At 28.7% G+C, this 20487-nt stretch overlaps 1 pseudogene; it reads left to right on the forward strand.

Annotated features, from left to right (window-relative positions):
* The first annotated feature begins 6183 nt into the window (after positions 1 to 6183).
* Positions 6184 to 6938, forward strand: LOC114424651 (annotated as a pseudogene).
* Positions 6939 to 20487: the final 13549 nt, after the last annotated feature.

Genomic DNA, 20487 nt, shown 5'->3' on the forward strand with positions numbered 1-20487 from the left:
CGAAGTTGAAACTTGCTTCATAATGGAGAAAGCTAAAGCAAATGCAGAAGAAATAACTAATTTGAGGAAAAGAATTGTTGCATAAGAGGAAGAATGTTGTGCATCCTCAGTTGAAGAGTAAAATTGGAAGGAAAAAGAATAATCTTGTTGTTGAAAGGAATAGAGTGAAGCTATTAGGTTTTGTAGTTGTAGTTTTTTGGGTGTTCATTTCTTTACTAAATATTGTAATTGCAACGAATGTTGATAGTCATAGAAAGAATTGATTTTCCTTTTTTTATTGGTAGGTTGGTAGATTTTTGGTAGTTGTCTTCTTAAATTTGGTAGGTCGAGATGCAAATCTTGGAAAGTAATTATGTTGTATTTGATGTAGTTGGATGCTTCTAATGATATGAGTTTATGACTTGTTAAAGTTATATTGTACTAATGCTTAATTTTAACTGTGGACCTGTTATTAATTTGTGATATTTTGTACTAGCTTACTGCTAATTACTAAGCCCAATAATGTCAAATATCTGGTATTTTATTCGAACCAAAAAGAATTTGAGGAAGTAAAATGAAAATGGTTTGTTTTCCAAGTACTGGGATGCAAACAAACTAAATTTTAGGTAGTAAAATGAAAATGTTTTATTTTCCATGTACTTCGATGTTAGAAAAAAAAATTGGGGTAGTAAAATGAAAATTGTTTATTTTGCATTTTGCAAGTATGAAAAGTTATTTAAGTCAAACTGCTTGAGTCTTTTTTTTGTCCTGCTGTTTTCATTCATTGAACACTTGAGTGTCTTACTATTTACTTTAGCATTTGTGGTAGTTTCTATTTAGCAAAAGAAATTTCAATATATTAATGATAAGTGAGAATTATTTAATACAAGTGGCATGGTCCCAAAAGGCCTAAATTAATAGTTAATATGTCCATTGTCTAGAACAAATACACAAAAGGTGCAATAAACTATGCATATGGTTTCAATAAAGTAAACAATAAAGCAAACAAGATTCCCACACCCTAAAATAAAATTCCCACATTCCACTACAAAAGTATTTCACACAACCCTATGTTTGTCCATTTGTATCTTCAATTGATGCACCTGGCTTGGCCTAAGTGGCAGCAAGTCAAATTCCTAGCTTAACCTTCTTCTCAACAGTTGGTAGTTGACAACCTATAAGTTTTTTGCTAGAATTTATAATATTTGTTGTTGGTGTCTTGCTTGTTGTTGGTGGTTTGTGTTTTAGAAGCAAGTTTCTTAAATTTTTCATTGACAAATCTATTGTGCCCATAGTGCCCCAACAAAATTGAAATTTATGAAAATTAATGCAGTGAGTACAAAATTAATGCAATGACATTGATGCAATTAGTACTTGATAACTGCGAAATCTGAGTTAATTTTGGCTAATAATGATTGTAATTTCTTCACTTTACTATTGTTTTTAATGAAATAATGAAGAAATTAACATCTTTGTAATTTTTTATTAGGAGAAGTCAAAAGAAGAAGATTTTAAGTGCTTTAGAGAAAAAATTGATGAAAAGATTGAAGAAAAAGTTGAAAGAATTGGACAGCTCGCTCAACGTGCAATCCAGGCTTAGCATGCAGAAAGCCCACAACAAAGCCCAAAGGTGCACTTAGCATGAAAGTCTGCGCTAAGCGAAAAGTTAGCGTAAAAAGTAAGCTACCTGGAACTTATATAAGGAGGAGGAAGCAGAAAGGAAAGAAACATCGAGTCTCAGAGCTATCCAAAGCCTGAGCCTATCCCTTAGAGGAAACCCTCATTCTTTAGTCATTCCTCCCTTTCTTTCTTTCAGGCATCCAACCCCTTCTTCCATCCACATTCGCCCATGAAATGTAAAGTCTCTCATGGTCATAAGAGGCTAAACCCCCATTGTTAGGAGTCTGGAACCCTTGTAATGTAACTATTCTTATTATCAATTAAATGCAATATCTATTTCTATTGCTTCTTTTCTACTCTTCATCATTATTGTATGGTCTGATCATCCATGCATTAGTTTTAGGGATTATACATTGGGAAATGATAATTTATAAAGAACTGAGAAAGAGCATCTAAACAGTTCATTGCTAGGGATAGAGTGACTTTGTTTTGCCTCTGCATATATCTCCATGCTTAATGTGATTTACTATTCAATCTTTGCAAAAGAATTTGGAAGAGAGAATAGATAAATTAGACTCTTCATCGTGAGGGATCAAAGTTGAGTGTCTTAGTAGATGTGGGTGAAACCATGGATTTAATTAGATAGAGAAAATCTTTTACATTAAATTATAAGTAGTTTTGGCATGCTAAGCCCCAACATTATCACATTCTGACTTCATCTTTTTACATTTAAATTATTATTTATTTTTCTTGTTATCTTTTTCTTTGCCTTACTCCAAATTTCATACTTCCAATTCCTTATATTTTCTTCTTCTACTTCTTCTCATTGCTTAATAATTGGATTTGCATCACTTAAGTACCTTGTGGATTCGACACTTGGACTTTCATTTTAATTTTTACTACTTGTGATAAAATTGGTATACTTACCAATGAGTTAACAGTATCGTTGTATGCCTGTTTATAGGTTTGGCCTGCCGATGTTGTTGAGTACCAAGAGCTTTCCTTATAGACTACTACACACCTTTTCCCTTCAAAATTTAAGTTACAAAATTAATTTATATGAACTATCATGGTAGTATGTTAAGTAAGTATACAAAATTTACCTTATTGTTTCTGTTTACACATTTGATTTGTGTGATGTCATTCTTTTGATGCTAAATAAGACCACTTTGAACTCCACCATGTCTATCCTCAATTCCACCATCAGTTGCTCCCTTAATGCCACCCTCAACAACATTAACTTGCTCAGTCTAAACTCCAATAAGTGCACCCTCATTTCCATCCTGAGTTGCTCCTTCAGTGCCACCCTCAACTACATTGAGTGGTCCATTCTGAACTCCAATAGCTACACCTTAAGCTGAAGTAATCATCAGATACTTTAATTAATTCAATATGTACACGTTGCCTATTAGCTATGTCATCATCTTTATGAACAAAAACACTGACATAAGCATCATCACTTGAATCACCTTCCTCCTTTGGATTACACACATTTCTTAAAGTCGACCTCTTTATTCATTTATTTTTCATTCTACCAATTTCTGTAATAGGTAAATCAAAACCATCATCCAATTCAAACTTAGAGTCATCTAATTGTACATCCTTCACTGATTCATCACTATTGTCTTCAGAATCACTAGAAAAATTGTCATCCACAACCCCCTCATTACCACCAGCACATTCCACAAACAACTCCACCTCACAACTATTAGCAATGATATAATTAGATAGCTTCAATGCATGATTGTCCATAATCATCTCCTTATACTCATCATCACCACCTTTCCACCATACCCTCATTGGTTGATCACCATATCCAAAGTCTCCTTTTAAAATCCCAATTACTTTAAAGAATGACCACTTGTCAACATCTATATCAATGACACTTTCAGAACTGTCAGTCCCAACATATTGCATCATAGGGTCTCTTTGAAAGAAACCATTGTGATGCAATTTTACTTTGAAACTCATGCTTGCAACAAATATAGAAACAATGTTTAAACTCTGAATAGTTTAAGGGCAAAAGGAAAAGAACATTATAACTTTAAAATAAAATGAAAATCATACATTTGAACCCAATCAGTGGAAAGCAAAATATTTTATAACTTATTTAACCTATGGAAAACTTCCATCAAATAACATATTTCCTCCATCACACATTGCTAGAGGCTAATTCAATCCCACCCATCAAGTACTAAAATGGTCATAGGTTATGGAATTTCCAGTGAACCTTCCCGCATCAATTTTTTTCCAAACCTACATTGGAAACCACTCTTGGCTTTTAGCAAGTTTAGTAACAAGGTTTCTTCTCGTTTCACAAATACATGTTAAGAGAGTCATTTCCCTGTACTCATAAACTAGTGCTATCATGTTTCTGCCAATTCAAATGATGAATTCTGCAAATTGTACCCACTTCTGCCATTAACTGCTCTCAATTTGTTGTGCACCATTAATCAAACCCTAATTGAACACTAATCAAACCCATTTAAACCATAATCCAACCCTAAACAAACCTTCCTCGAACCCTTAATCATTCAGTACTCAGACCTACATAAAACCCAAAAAAAAACCCAAATAAAAATTTTAAATTTTTTTGACTTCACAAAATAGGGACCTCTGCAACGCGGTAATAGGAGACAAGGGGACCACTAAGAAAGGGAAAACAAATAAATGAAACAAAAAAAAATCACAGTACCTTCTACAGTTCGAAGATGACTCCTCTCTCATTTTCGAAGATAACATGGACCACTAAGAAAGGGAATGCGACAACACATACACATCAACGAAGAAAGCCACTACCTCGATAACACTCACGATCAACCATTGAAGAAAGCCACTACCATTACCGAGAAGATGAAGTCACGTTTATGAAGAATCAAAGTTTTTCAAAGACCAATTAAGTTTTTATTTTAATTTTTATTAATGTATATAATAATATGTTTTTTTTAAATTAATAAATAATGACATGGCCACCTCTGCCTATGTGTTTAGTTATAAGGCTTGATGATACGACACTCTATCTGTCATGTCATCATTTAACGGAAGGGGACTAAGGCAGATACTACATTGAAACAAAAAAATTTCAGATACTTAATTGAGAAAAAAATGAATGTTAGATAATAATTTACAAAAGACTTATTTTTCATATATGAAAAAATTTAATTAAACTAAAATTATATGTTTAGTCTCGATTCACCCAAAATGCTGTGACTTTAGTTTTTTTTTCAGAGACTTAAAACACATGGTTTTGTTAAGACTAAAATTATGTAAATTTTTTATACGGGTTAAAATCAACATGTTAAAATATTTTGAAAGATACTTTTTAAAGAGATATTTTGAAAGATAAACAAAAAAAAAAACACTTTAGTTTGTTGCCACAAAAATCATCAAATTTATTTGAGACATAACTAACAATGTTAATATCTCTCCTAATAAGAATTTGAAAAATAGTTAATTAAGAAGTATTAATTTCTTTTACTACACCTAACGGTTGTTGATCTATTTTCAAACATTTAGAGGTGTATTGAATTAAGATTTCAAACGATTTTTTTTCAAAAAAATTATATAAAAGTCATGTGATGTTCAATTAGGATTTTTAAATGGTATAATTAAATCTTGTGGTATTTAATTAAAATTTTTAAGATTTTTTAAAGAGTGCAATAAAATCCAGTGGTATTCAATTAGGATTTTTTATGACTTAAAAAAAATCTTTTGATATTAAAAAATATATAAATTTTGATGAATTATTTTTTAAGATAAATTTCGATGGATTTCATCTGACTTTTTAGTATAAAACATCTATCAAACAATTTCACCCAAACCCTTGAGATTTTCTTAGACTATTTTCTTTCTTTTTATATTGGTTACTAGACTTTCTTTTCTCTCATCACACATGTCCCCTTCGATACCCAACACAAAAATTAGATCTACTGAATTGGAAGAGGTACTAAACATCATACAATAAAATATTATTAGTGTTATATATGTTTCTCCTATTATTTTGGAACAAAAAAATATCAAATATACTCATTCACTTTGCACTTTTTTGTTTGTTTTCTAAATTAAATTAATGTTTGTTTTGTGTGTCAATGCTAACCATGTTTTTCTTATAATGACTATGTTCATCACCTGCTCGACGCAATGTTTTTGTGACTATCACCCTTAATTTTGTCCTGTTCATAACTAACTAATTCTCCCACAAACTTTTCACTCTCATCACTTTCTTTTAGTATATGCTTATTATTGCACTCCATTTAAACATGTTATTGGATTTATCATAAAATAATTGTAATAATTGGGAAAAAAATCAGAAAATCAGTGTATAATTTTAAATCTATTGTTTAAATTTAAAAGTGAGAATGAGAAGATGTTATTACAATAAAGATTAGTATATGATGACCTAAAACTAATCAATTTAGCTATTAAAAGATTAAAAAATTATATTGATTTTATTTTTGGCGAAATTGCAAATTTGGTCCCCTAGTTGTCTCTAATTTTGATTTTGGTCTTCCTTTTTATATTCAATCATGCAATTTTGATCCTCCAGCCTAGATTACAATCACAAACTTGTTCTTCTTCTCATCAATGGCTTCCATATTCCTCTCCTCTCCCCCATCTTTCTCATCCGCACACCACAACGCCTCCACGCACCTTATCCTTCACACCCCTAACTCCCTTAACCTGCGCACCATGTCCCATTCTCTCCCTATTCGTGCCATCACCCTCACCTGGGACTACCTCAAGAGACTCGCCGCGAACAAGGCCGTGGAGTTCGTCAAGAGAGGCATGGTCCTCGACCCCGGCACCGGCACCGGCTCCACCGCCACCTTCGTCATCGCCAAGCTTGGCACACTCCTCGCCTCCGGCCAACTCATTGACATCGTTGGCGTCCCTACCTCCAAGCGCACAGAGGATAAAGTCCTCTCCCTCGGCATCCCCCTCTTCGTCCTCGGTCTCACCATCGACGACGCCGACGAGGTCGACCCCAACCTGAACCTCATCAAAGGCTGCGGTGGTGCCCTTGTTTGCAAGAAGATGGTTGAGGCCGCCTCCAACAAGTTTGTAACGGACAAAGACGACACAAAGTTGGTTGACGGCCTCGGCGGAAGCGGCCTGGCCATGCCGGTGGAGGTAGTCTAGTTCTGTTGGAAATACAATCTGGATCAACTTCAAGAGCTTTTCAAGGAAGAAGGCAAAGAAGTGAAATTAAGATCAGAGGAGAGTGGAAAACCCTACGAATCAGATGTTGACACGTGTTAGTCAATGTAAGTTTATAACCGTCAACATCTAAATTTGGACGGATGGGCCAAAATTGCATGATTGGATATAAAAAGAGGACTAAATGCATGAATAATTTTAATGGGGAATAAAACCGAAATTGAAGACAATTAGGGAGACCAAATTTATAATTTTTTCTTTATTTGTTTATCTAAAACTCATCATTTCTTATTACTTTTTTCACTCACTCTTATAATTTTGAATGTATTTTTAAAAATTCACATGATCTTTTAAATTATTATGATATAAATTCATTAAAATTCAAATTATCATAAAAGTCTTGTAAATAAATCTGTTAAGTCATAACATTTCTACATAATCTTTAACATTCACAATACTTTTTTGTTAAAATAATCTTTTAAAATTATAATCCAATACATCTCTTATTTATTTTTTGAAATGGTGAAAATAAAGTTTTTCGTGTCCATGGCTATGAATCAAGCCCTGATTAATATATTTAAAAGAAGAACTTTTATAAAAAAAAAAAACTCTTGTTTGAATAAATAAGAGCACTAATGTTTGAATTTATAGATTCACCTTAGACATTGCCTTTATAGGTGCACTATAGACTCTAGACATTGCCTTTTTTGCAAACTACTTATGTCAAATACGCTCTTACTAGTACTGTATTTTCTTTCCGTCTCCGCTGCAAAATTTAACTGCGCGTAGGTAGTAAATGAATCGCCCTGCTTTTACCCTCATTTTCTCTCCTAAACATTTATTATTTCTATTTTCTACTAGTAATATTTTGTTTTCTTTCATCAACCTCTCCATAAATAAATGGACCGTAAGGATTCTATATAAGTTTGAATGTATTTCTTTAACATGGTTTTTAAATAATAAATACTGACAATATCTGTAAAAAATATTCAAAATTGAACAAATAATTTAAGTTATGTATAAAGTTATTAAATTAATACATCCAACTTTTTTCCCTGATAAAAAATTACATTCAAATTTTCTTACATTACTTTTCCTCTATCTTTTTTTTTCTTATTTCATTTTATCTTCAATCACATCATATATTATTCGCTTCAGAATTGGGAAAACTGGATGCAATCTTAGCCTTTGATTGATTTTAATATTTAATAGTTTTACCAGTATATAAAAGATTGAAAATTTGGTGTTCAATGGTGGGATTCATAAATTGCACACTCTCCATTTTTTCTCAATTGAATGAGGACCCGCGCTTCATTTATATTTCATCTTGTCTCTTCTTTTATTAATATTCATTTTTTTCTTACAATTTATTTTATTCATTTTTTTTCTTACATTACATGACATAATTTATTACACATATCAATATCAAATCCTCGCTTTTCTTTTATTTTTTCTTTATCTTTATCTTTATCCTTTTCTTTTATCCATACACTCCAAAAATAAAATGTACGTTTAATATTTTTCAATATATTCTTCGATGACGGACCTACTTAGTGGCTAGTGGGGCAAGTGCCCCCAAAATGGTTCTTTTTTTTTTTTTTTAAAGAGAAAAAAAGGATTCTATTCAATATATGCTAGTATGTGATATACATGTAGCATTTGTTTAAATTGCCTCCAATGTTTTTATTTTCCCATTCATTTTAACTTTTCCCGCATGGGCCATACCCATACCGCAGTAGTGAGTGATACCTTTTCCTATTACTTTTCTCTTTTTATTTTTGACGAACTATTATTTTTCTTGGCTTGTTGACAATTAACAAACCATTCAAAATTAATTCCAATTCGGAGATGATAGCGGACCAACTTAAATGTTAAACTTTTCTTTCGTTTATATATATATAGGATTCTAAAAGACTATTTTAATATAAAAAAATCATGTAAATTTTAAAGATTACGTAAAAATATTATGATTTATTAAATTTTTTATAAGATTTTTATGATAATTTAGATTTTAATTGATTTATATCATAAGAATTTAAATAATTTTAAAATATTTTATAAATTTATAAGATTTAAAAAGATTATGTAATTTTTTTAAAACACATTTAGAATTACAAAAATTAGTGAAAAAAATAATATGAAATGATGAGGTTTAAATAAAAAAAAGTAAAACCAATTTTTTTAATCTTTTAATAGTTATATTAAGTCTAGCTTTATTGTCCCCCTATAGTAACATTTCTTGCAATATCATTTTTTCCTCACTTTTGGATTTAAACAATAGACTTAAAATTATACATTAGTTTTTTTATTGTTTTAATTACTACAATTATCTCAAAATAAATCTAATGACATGTTTAGATGAAATGCAATAATAAGTATATACTAAAAGGAAACTTGGTTATGTTGATGGTGAAATTAAGGGTGATAGTCACGAAAATATTCCGTTGAAAAGTTTATCAGTATAGTCAATATAAGAAAAATATGAATAATTTTAGCACATAAGACAAACATTAATTTAATTTAAAAAAATAAAGAAAAAAGTGCAAAGAGAAGGAATATATTTGATATTTTTTATTCCAAAATAATAAGGAAAATATATATGATACTTGCATCTTGAAAAATATTAAATAGAGAAAATGATATGGGTAATGAGAGTAAAGAAACTCCATTAACCAATAGAAAAAGGAAGAAAAAAGTCTAATAAAATCTTAAGGGTTTGAGTGAGATTGTTTAATAGATGTATTATATTAAAAAATCTGATGAAATCCATCAAAATCATTCATAAAAAATAATTCATTAAAATTTGTATATTTTTGGATACCAAAAGATTTTTTATAAGTTAAAAAAATTCTAATTGAATATCACCGAATTTTATTACTTTTCTTAAAAATGATTAAAAGTCTTAATTGAATATCAAAAATACTTATTTATATCATTTAAAATTCTAATTGGGTATTACAAAATTTTTTTTATTAAAAAAAGTATTTTAAAATCCTAATCTAATACAATCTCCTTAAATTAATCTTTGAATTAAATATTTTAATTTTTAATTTTTTATTTTTTTAATAGATATTTAACATATTATTCTCACAACCAGTCAAAGTATTTCCCTCTAAGTCGTTTCAAACTAGATTCTATTTAATTTTATCCTTGTAAATCAAATTTCAATAGTTTATTAAATCAAATGTAAGAATATGAATTTGAGAAATTTAAAAATACAAACAGACTTGTCCCTTATTTTAAATATCATAAAGACATTTTCTTTGAACTCGTGTTCTCATTCCGACTAAATTAGAGGGATGACTAAGAGCGACTACTATGCTGCAAGAATGTTGAAAAAGTAAAAAGTCTTGCACTCACAATTTAGATGTTTGGGAAGATGAAGTTTGACCCCAATATCCCACAGATCCTCCTACTCCACCACTAAATTATAATGTATTTCTTTTTTTTTTACATTATTATTATTGTTATTTTAGTGTATTGATGATACAGAATAAATATTTTTTAATATAACTAAATATAAAAAATAAAATCAACATTGTGTATGAAATAAATGAACTGAAAAAAATAATTTATCTTATATATTTTCATGATTTTCGATAAACATTAATTACTGTTTTTATAAAATTACTTTAAACTAATATCATATTAAAAAAAATATCATGCACTAATAATATAAAAAGTAATTTGCATTGGATTGACTTGATCGGTTAATTGGTGGTGGTTTGTGCATGTTAGTACTAGAGGGACTTGGGGGTTTTATATGGTAAATGTTGGCCATGCTACTAATATTCTCACACAACACAAACATCTATTCGAATACGTTTTATGATCGTCTGGAATGTTGGATACATAAAAGGAAACACGAAGAATCTTCTTAATTAAGTATGACTTTTTTTTTTTTTTTTTTTTGTCGTGACAGAAAGACTAACACGCATCTTATAAAAACCAATTTCGAGTGACTATATTGTAATTTTCTTTTTTCAAAGGATTAAATTGGATTAAACAGCTATTTTAAGGAACAAATTAAGTATTTTTTTTCCCATCACGTGAAGAATTATTTGACAAATTAGCTTTGAATAAAATATCTAAATAAAATCATAATATAAGAACTAAATTGAATATATTTGATAAATTGATCAGCACAACTGAATAAATTAGAAAATGAATTGAAGACTAATATAACTATAGAATCAGAATGATAAATTAATTAAGTATTTATATCAAAATACCTTTAAAAAGTATTTATATAAAAATTAATTCAATATCATATATTTAAAGAATTTGCATATCCTTTTTTCTTTACTACAAGAATTTGCATATGCTATCACTTATTTAATCACACAATAATGTTTTTCCATTTAATTAAGTGTATCTTCGAAAGGTATTTTTATTTTTTTCTAATTAAAAAGTTTGTTTGATCTTATTCATAATATTTAAGAAAATAAGTTTTAGTAGTTTGTAACATTTTATGTTATATTTTATAAATAAAATATATTTTATTATTAGTTTTATTTTAAAAAAAATAGAAATATCAGATATTATATAGTATAGGATGACAATTATGAACCTTTCTATATTTTTTCAAAAAAACTTAATACCCATACTTTTACATTATTTTTTCTTTTATCGTTCTTTTAATTTTTTTATTATGTTATTTATGATATTATAACTAGTTGGTGCCTCATAAAAAAGAGATTATCTAGTCCAAGAACATTCAAGTATCAAATGTAATATGTCTTCTTAGGTTAAGTGTTAGGGTTTATGTAGAAATTTTTGGTAACTGCTCATTGAGAATCTTCCCGCAAGGGTCTATCATATCACAATCTCACTTATTGCTCCAAGATCCCTGGGCATGTCCTCCAAACAGTAAACTTTGTGTAATAGCTAAGGATTGGATGACATGCATAGTGGAGTGCTAGTGACCATAAAGCATTGATCGCTAAATGAGGTGTGATGATCAAATGGAGTGTCCAAACAGTGAACCTAAGAGGTCAAAGGGATATACAAACTCTGCAATCTTGAGTGCATAAACATTAAATGTAAGTTTGATCATCCAACATACAATTGAAGAGGTCGAAAGAATACATAATGTTGCAATCTCAGAGTCACAAGCACAAAAAGATTAAGTGTGAATATGATTGTCCAATGTACCACCGAGGAGGCCGCGTGAGTACAAATATTTATTTTATTATGTGTCTCTATTATTTTCACCTATATATGCCATTTTTAGGTGTACGTTTATTATTTTCTATTAAACTCGCATTCAGATTTGGCAACTCCTCTCTCTGTCTGTCTCTCGCTGTATCCACACAAAGGCCAAAGCAAACAAAAGAGAGAAGGCAGAGCAAATTATGAACCTCACTTTCTCAAGAAAGGAATTTCTCGCCGGTCAATATGTCGTGATTTATCACGGTATAGAAAAATGGTTAATAAATATCGGATCGGTGGTGTGATGTGGTGACGGAACAAAAGGATTGACTCCATTTGGTCATAAAAAATTCAAAAGATTTTTTAGTGATTAAAATTATTGCTAATATATAACGAAAGTGACATATCAATGAACAAATTTCTATACTCATCACCACTGTCACCCTATGAAGCGTGCATTCACGCTCTTGATGTTGATGAAATATTTAAGGATTCATCCGACTTTTTATTTATTTATTTATTTTTTGTGGGGATCAAAAACGCATATAATGTGTATTTTTTATTTAAATATAATTTATTTCATACTTAATAATTAATTAAAATTTGAAATTGAAAATTAAAAAATACATATAATTATCACTTATATCAATAATTGTTAGTCAATTTTTTTAATTTTTATTTTGATCTTTTATGGAGAATGATTATATTCATCCTAATTGATGTATTAACACTTAACACAAAAATTTGAACTAAAAAAATCATTGAATCATTGATTTGATCTTTAGATTTCTTAACCTACATATAATATTCGATCATTGATTTGAAAAGGATTACTTCATTCTAAAAATAGACGGATTGCCTGAGAGGAGGAATACACCCCATGTTGTAAAAAAAACCTCAATTGATAATAAAGTTAAAATGGATAATGCAGATAATACAGATAAATGAGTTGACTTCCCTAGGCACACACCGAACAAATGGTGGATTAAATTGAGTGATTGGATTGGCCCAACCCATTTTACATTTTTACTATCCCCAAGAACACTCATTGCCATGTTTCCCCAACGCATAAGCATATAACCCTGTTATTTATAAGGAATTCTAGCGCGCAAAGTAAAATATGTTGTGCATGTGCCAAAGTTTTTTTGACCGTTAGATTAATTTTTTCTTAGTTAATGGTTTAGATTATTCTTTATTTTTCCTCCTTCTATGTTCTTTCCCAAATTTACCCCTCCCTCTCTCATCTTCTCTCTGAGCTCTTATCCTCGACAACCAACTCCTCCTCCTCCTCCTCCTCCGGCGACGCGCTTCTCTCCATTGCGTGGCTCCTTGACGAGTTACTCTGCTGCGAGGCCGAGTTCAAAGCCCTCGTCTTGATGGGCCACGACCCTTCCCAGATTGGCAAGCCACCGCTCGACAAAATCCTCTCGGAGCTCCTCGACACCGTCAAGAACCTTCAGCGCCTCGTCGAGAACGCCTCTCAGCGACGGCCAGGTCCGCCGCACCAGAAACACCACCACCACCACCACCACTAATACTACAAAATACAAGTAGTTGTTCAAAAAGCCTCGGACTTGTGGTGCCTAGGGTTCAAAATCCCAACTTGAGAGCGGATGAGATTGTGGGGGTGGTGTTTGGTTTCTTTACAGGGAGCGGAATAGTGAGAGAGTGAGAGATGGAACACCTGCGACGGAGGTGGGAGAGAGACATGGGGACGGAGGGACAAAATGATAAAGGAAAAAAAAAAGATGAAATTTTTTGGCCTTTGATTAAAAAATAATATATCCAATGGTTTAAAAAAACTTTTTGCTCATGTCTTGCACATGCAAGACTTCTTTTGGTCTTGCATACTAATTCGTCCTTATTTACACATTCTTTGAATATCAGATTAAACCACCATATCCGCATTCTTTTTACTTTTCTTTTATTTTTTTGCTTATTTTAAGTTTCATAAAATTAAAAAATATTTAAAACTAAAATCATATAATAATAATAATAATAATAATAATAATAATAATAATAATAATAATAATAATAATAATAATAATAATAATAATCAATGTATATATCTCAACTTTTAAAAATGTTAGATGAGAGAAATTTTACAAAAGTTGAAGTATATAAATTTATTTTAACTTATAAAAAAAGTTTATTTTATTTTTTAATCTTTTCTCATATGAATACACTTAAAATAGCGAAAATACGTGAGATATGCAATTTTCAGAATTCATCAAAGTGGACGGAATATAGAGGAGAAGGTGTTGTGTGATAAAACGCCAAAATAGCCTTATTTTTAATTAGAGATATTAATGTAGTTTTATATACATTTTTATTTTCTATATTTATACAACTAAATAAGGAAAAAGTTTTTTATTATTAAATATCCAGCAAAATCATCTTTAATTTTTTTCCCTTCACTTTCTTTTCACAAACTATTAAAGTTACATTGGACAAAATATTTTAGTTAATTTTTAACTTTTTTTTTACTAATGGAAAAAATTTATTTAACTGATCGGTTAATAAGATTTTTTTAGTAATTTTTTCAATAATTTATAACATTTTTTTAAAACATTAGTTAGTAATATTTTTTGAAATGCCTAGCTTTTATATATATATATATATATATATATATATATATATATTATTCTTAATATATTTATCAAATTTTTTACTTATCTTTTTTAAATAAATTATAATTTTATTATTTTTTAGTTATTTTTTTAAATTACTTTAACAATTAATTTTATCAAATAATTATCATTTAATAAATTAATATTTTAACTTCTATCTATTTCCTTTTACCTAATTTTTCAATTTTAGACTAACTTTTTATCTGTCACACATAACAAAAGACAATTTTACATTCATTCTGATTGAAACATTCTCCTATTACAGAGTACGTAGAGATTTTCATTTTAACTAAAGCCGTTGGTCCAGACTCTAATTAATAATGATTTAATAGTTTCATCATTTAAATATAAAAATTTAATATTGTAAGTGATATTATATTTTTACTTTAGATATATATATCTTAAGAATATATTGTAAAATTAAAAACAAATCGTTTTCCACTTTTGTTGTTAAAAGGAACATTTCCGATTGATTGAATAATGGATATTGAATTCAACTCATTGTCTTTCCAATTGATGTCGAGCTTCTGCTTGTATGCCCGTCAACGTCATTCTAAACTTTGTCACTGTTTCCTCTACATGTTTATGAAGCAATGCTGCGTAGAATGAAAGAAAAGAAAAGTCCTGATTACATCTCACAACTTTATCATATAATATCTTAGAAAACAAAAATAGAAATTTATAACCAGTCAATTACATCGGAATAATATTATATACTACTTTACTTTCCTATTCTCTAGTGGATGTAGAAATCAATTATTGACTTTTTTTCCCTCAACATATAATATCATGTAAAGTAATTTAATATTTGTTGGAGATTTCATTTTGAATGGAAATGATTTCATAAAATAGATTTTGATAAAACTTAATTTTGAAGTAATATATTTTTATTTGGATGTTTTTATTATAAATTTAAATAAATACTACAATTTAGTATATTTTTTTTATTTAACACAAACTATCTAAAATAATTTTAATTCAGATTCAATTTTAAATCCAAAATTAATTTCTACGTGTGTAATTAAATATGTAAAAATTTATCTAAAATCATGTTAATTAATATCTTAACATGATTTTGAAGAATCTAGCTTAAAATCAAACACAAATAATTTGTCAATAAGACAATTAATGGTTTTATATAATAGTATAACAAATAAAATAAAATTTAAATTTAATATTCACATGTGATATAAATAAAAATCTAAAAAATGGTAAGAGAAAATGTTTGATCTAAATATATTTTTACTAAATTATAGTTTTTGCTTGAGATTTTTTATTTAATAAAAAATTATATTTTTAATCTTTATATTTTCGATCAAACATTATCAAGGTCTTTATAATTTTATATGAATAAATTAAAATCTTAAACTTTAAAAATATATAAATTTAGTATTTTCTATCCATCATGTTTCTTATAGTTAAAAAAGACTAAATTTACATTTTTTAAAATTGAAGACCAAATTAATTAATATAGAATTATAAAGATCTTAACCACATTTGAGAAAAAAATATAAAAACTAAAAACACAATTTTCTCTTTATATATTCAAGTGAAATGACTAAGTTTGCATATATGTTCAATTATTAGTGTATTTTAAATGATTGAATGTACAATTATTTGGGCTCGAGGATCCTAAACTTGTGATTCCGTAAAAAAAAGTATATGTTATTTATGATGTTAGTAACATCCACGCGTCCAAGTACTATGCTAATTAGTATTTAATAGTGTTGTTTGTCACTTTGTCTTGAGAATGAACGAGATCAAGTAGAAGACAAGAAGTAGGAGAAGAGAGAAATGAAAAAAAAAAGAAAATCAAAATATCGTGATAAATACTGAAGCGGTGGTTGAAGGCTTGATTTTGAAGCAGGTGAGAAAGAGAAATGAAATGAGAAAATCGTGTTTTGCTTTTGTGTGGCGTACATGGAATGCGATGTCAGCTGGCATGGCAGTATAAGTGTACGAACATCGTTTCATGGAATAACTCAACATTTTTTAGACTTGTTGTGTGGGATACCCATAAATTTTCAAAGTTTTTTTTTTCTCCACTACTCTCATGAGTGTACCCAGCCCAATAAAGAAATTCAATTATAGACTCTAAGTTTTGAACATTCAAAAATTATATATTTTATTTATTTATTTTGAGATAAGACTGTTAAAATAAAATAAATCTGCTAAATTTACTTGTTTAACTCGTTAAAAAACACAAATCAACTTTCAAAAAATTGAGTCTAATATTGAATTTTGGCCCATTTTAATTCACTAATATTCAAATGACTTGAAATAGATCATAGTTGGCTTTTAGTGAAGCAATAATTTTAGTGCAGATGTATGTGCAGCTTTTTATTAACGGGTTATAGAAATGGGTTTTGGGTTGGAAAGCCACTTGTAATTGGAAAGAGTTTGATTTTTGGCTTTCTAGGAACATGTTTTATAATTTCCTTGGTGTACTGAGTTTGGCACATGCTGAATTTAGTGTTTTAATAAAAATATTTTTTTCTGATAAAAAAGACTAGCTTGCTAATCCGATTATTTTCTAAATTAATTTAGTTCATTATTTTAACTTAAACTTTTAAATTTAGTTGGACTTTGGGTTTTAAGTTTAACAAAATTTAAAAATAATCAACAATTTGGATATTTATCTTAATTTAAACATTTAGTTCATTAACGACAAAAATTTTCATGTCTAATAAGATTTAAGATTAAAACTTCATCTTTTTAAAAAATAGACCAATAGGTTAAACCGTTTGACACGCAATTCACATATGACTAATCTAGAATGTCAAGCACCCGAATATACTGCATTATTATAGGCTGCCAAAATATTCAAATTAGCAAAGAAACAGTTAGGACTAGAACGTGTGGTAGATGGTTGCACATTATTATCTTATGTGAACACATAGAGGCCCTGGTGTAAATCACCCTACCAATAATTCTCAATGAGTCAATGTCACTGCGTCCTGAGTGACAAAAGAATTCGAGTTATAAAGGATTATAGAATAGGGATGATGTTGCAGTAAAGAACTAACAGAAGGCCAATTAATATGAAATGATGGAACGTGCAAGACATTTGTCAAATTATCTGAGAATTGACTGTAACATCACCAATGCTAGTTATAGTTACTAAGGACTAATCAGGTAATTAAGGTGACCAATTTATGTTGGAGGGGTGTGTAAGGTAAAATTTGAGAGAGAAAAACTAATGAGAGGTGGCACCTGATGAATCTGATACCTAAGTATCCAAATTGTGAAGAGAATTATGAACAGATAGATAGCAAGGGTCATTGATTTCAAGTACATTATGCATAGGGACATTGAGATTCATCGGCTAAGGGCTCCCCATCAACTTCATTGAGCTTCGAACTTGAATCCGTAGGGACATTTGTTTTGAGAAAACCAACATCTTCAAGGATTTGAAGAGTATACTAATTATGTTGCAGTAAAAAAAGAAGAAGAGTATACTGGGTTACTTTGAATGTTTGGTCTGAGCTTTTTCCAAACTAAGGAAATACTTCAAAGTCTCCAAAAAGCCTTTAATTTGATGATGTGTTGTTGCAACTTGCAAAAGTCCTGATGCTTTGCAAATTAATGAAGTACGTGGACCTACACTATGGTAATATCATCAATATAGACTGACAAATAATAATTATGATCATATAATCTTATATTACATGAAATGAAAATTAAAATTTAATCCGTAATCACATAATTACTTACAAACTATTATATATTTGATTTATAATCATAACTATTTAAATCAAATCCTATATTTATTTTATAGTAAATAATCAATATTTATTATTTTTATTTAATTTCTTACAATAACGAAAATAGGGATGCATATATATAATGGAACAAGTAGTACGTAATGTATTTTTCTTCAGTTTTCTCCCCTTAATTATTAGGTGTGGTTATTAAAAGTCTTAAAAGAAAATAATTTAAAATGATAGTGATGTTTGATACTGCTATTTGAAATAATCCTTATTACTCCTGTGAATATAATACATTACTATTAGTATTATGATTGGTTTAGCGTTGGTCTGTTTTTCCCTTGTCAGCAAGCACGTACGCTCAACGACCAATTCAATGACGCAATCAACTTTCTTTGAATGAGACGTCTTCTGAATGGAAAACTATCTACTTTTTTTTTTTTACACTTTTTTCATAATATTATGTTAAATCTTAATATTTACGAAAATTTAATACGGAGATGCAATACAGATTTGGGTGGAATTATCATTTCTGTTTCTATTTGGGTGGAATATTTGTGAATTTATTTTGGGCTAATTATCATTTACATTTCTGCACAACTTGTATATAATTCCTCTTGAATATTTTCTCCATTCCCGAGTATATTGTGTTGTGAAAGTAATCCTACTAATAAATCATAATTTTTCTTAGTTTATCTAAAAAAGGTTGAGTGAATTTTTATGTTATTTATCGGTATTTGATATAGTAAGTATTTTATACATTGTGCGAGTTTATAAATTTTTTGAATGGCGATTTGTAAATTTTTTATTATACTTAGTATTGATTAAAAATAAATATTGCTCAAAATGATTAAATATACTAAATATTTGGCGCAGATTGAAGTTTTCATACTGCTGAAATATGATTAAATGCTTGCTGCAGATTGATATTAAAACGATTAAATATTTTTTAAATGCAATTTTTCTTAAAGTACCTATAATGCATGGATTTATATATACTTTTATCATATTCTATTAATAAAAAGAGGTGAATGGAGTGGAGTGTAACTGCAGCTATAAATTTGAGTGGAATTAATATCATTTGGTAAAACTTGAGGACCAGTAGTTTACTCTTTATTTACCATAGTTACTTTTCTTTTACTGTATGCAAGCATGTAAGTTAAATCAGTGTATTTTCATTTGATAATGACATTGCAACTAATTTAACGTGGCACTAGTTTTTAAATCAAACTAATATTAAAATTTTAATCATAATAATCCACTATAAATCAAATATATATCCCCATTTTCATGAAAAAAACGTATTATATTCTTAGACATATATGAACATGGACATGGTTTATGTACGGATATGGGATATTTAATATAATTAATTTGTTATTCGCTAATTCACACTTTCATATTAATTTCTTAATAATTTTATATTTAATTTAAAATTTTAGTATAATTAACATAATTATTTGTAATACTCTCTTTATATTAAAATATCTAACTATTAGGCCAGCAAACAACTAACAGCACCCACCAACACTTGTGTGTGTGTCGTTTTTTTTTTTTAAAGCTCACCAACACTTGTTCAAATCACTAAATATAGACATGTTGAGAAACTGGATGAAAAAAGTGCAAGAAAGTATGCCGACAGCAAGTGTACCAATTATTATATTTTTACCCGATTAGGGAAAAATATGGGTATGAAAATTAAAGGATAGTTGATCAAGGGAGTTTATTGAATTAAGATTTTAAAAAATTATTTTGGTATAAAAAAATTTCATGGGTTTTACAAGATTGGTAAGAATGTAATCATTTTAAAGTTTTTTTAAAAAGATTTTTATGATTAGGATTTTGTAGGTTAGATTTTAATGGATTTACAAAATATAAGTTAATAAGATTTGAAAGGATATTATGAATTTTTAGGATTTTAAATTTGTGAATTTTTAAAAAAACATTCAAAATTATTGATAAGTTTATAAGATTTTAAAGGATATTATGGATTTTATTCACCCAACACTTTAAATAAAATTTATCTTAAACAAAAAAATTTAAACATGTTGCATAACAAATTAATTTTTCCTAGCATATTTACAAGCACAATAAGATTATTTTTCTTTAATCATCAATCATGTTAATTGCATAAAAATTATATACCACCGTGTTTGTCGGTAATATAGATATTTGTAGTCATTTATACAATAACGATTCCACCAAACAAAATATATATGTCCAACAATTGTTTCAAACTTCAT

This window comes from Glycine soja, chromosome 8 (assembly GCF_004193775.1).
Source record: "Glycine soja cultivar W05 chromosome 8, ASM419377v2, whole genome shotgun sequence".
In the NCBI taxonomy this organism is placed as follows: domain Eukaryota; kingdom Viridiplantae; phylum Streptophyta; class Magnoliopsida; order Fabales; family Fabaceae; genus Glycine; species Glycine soja.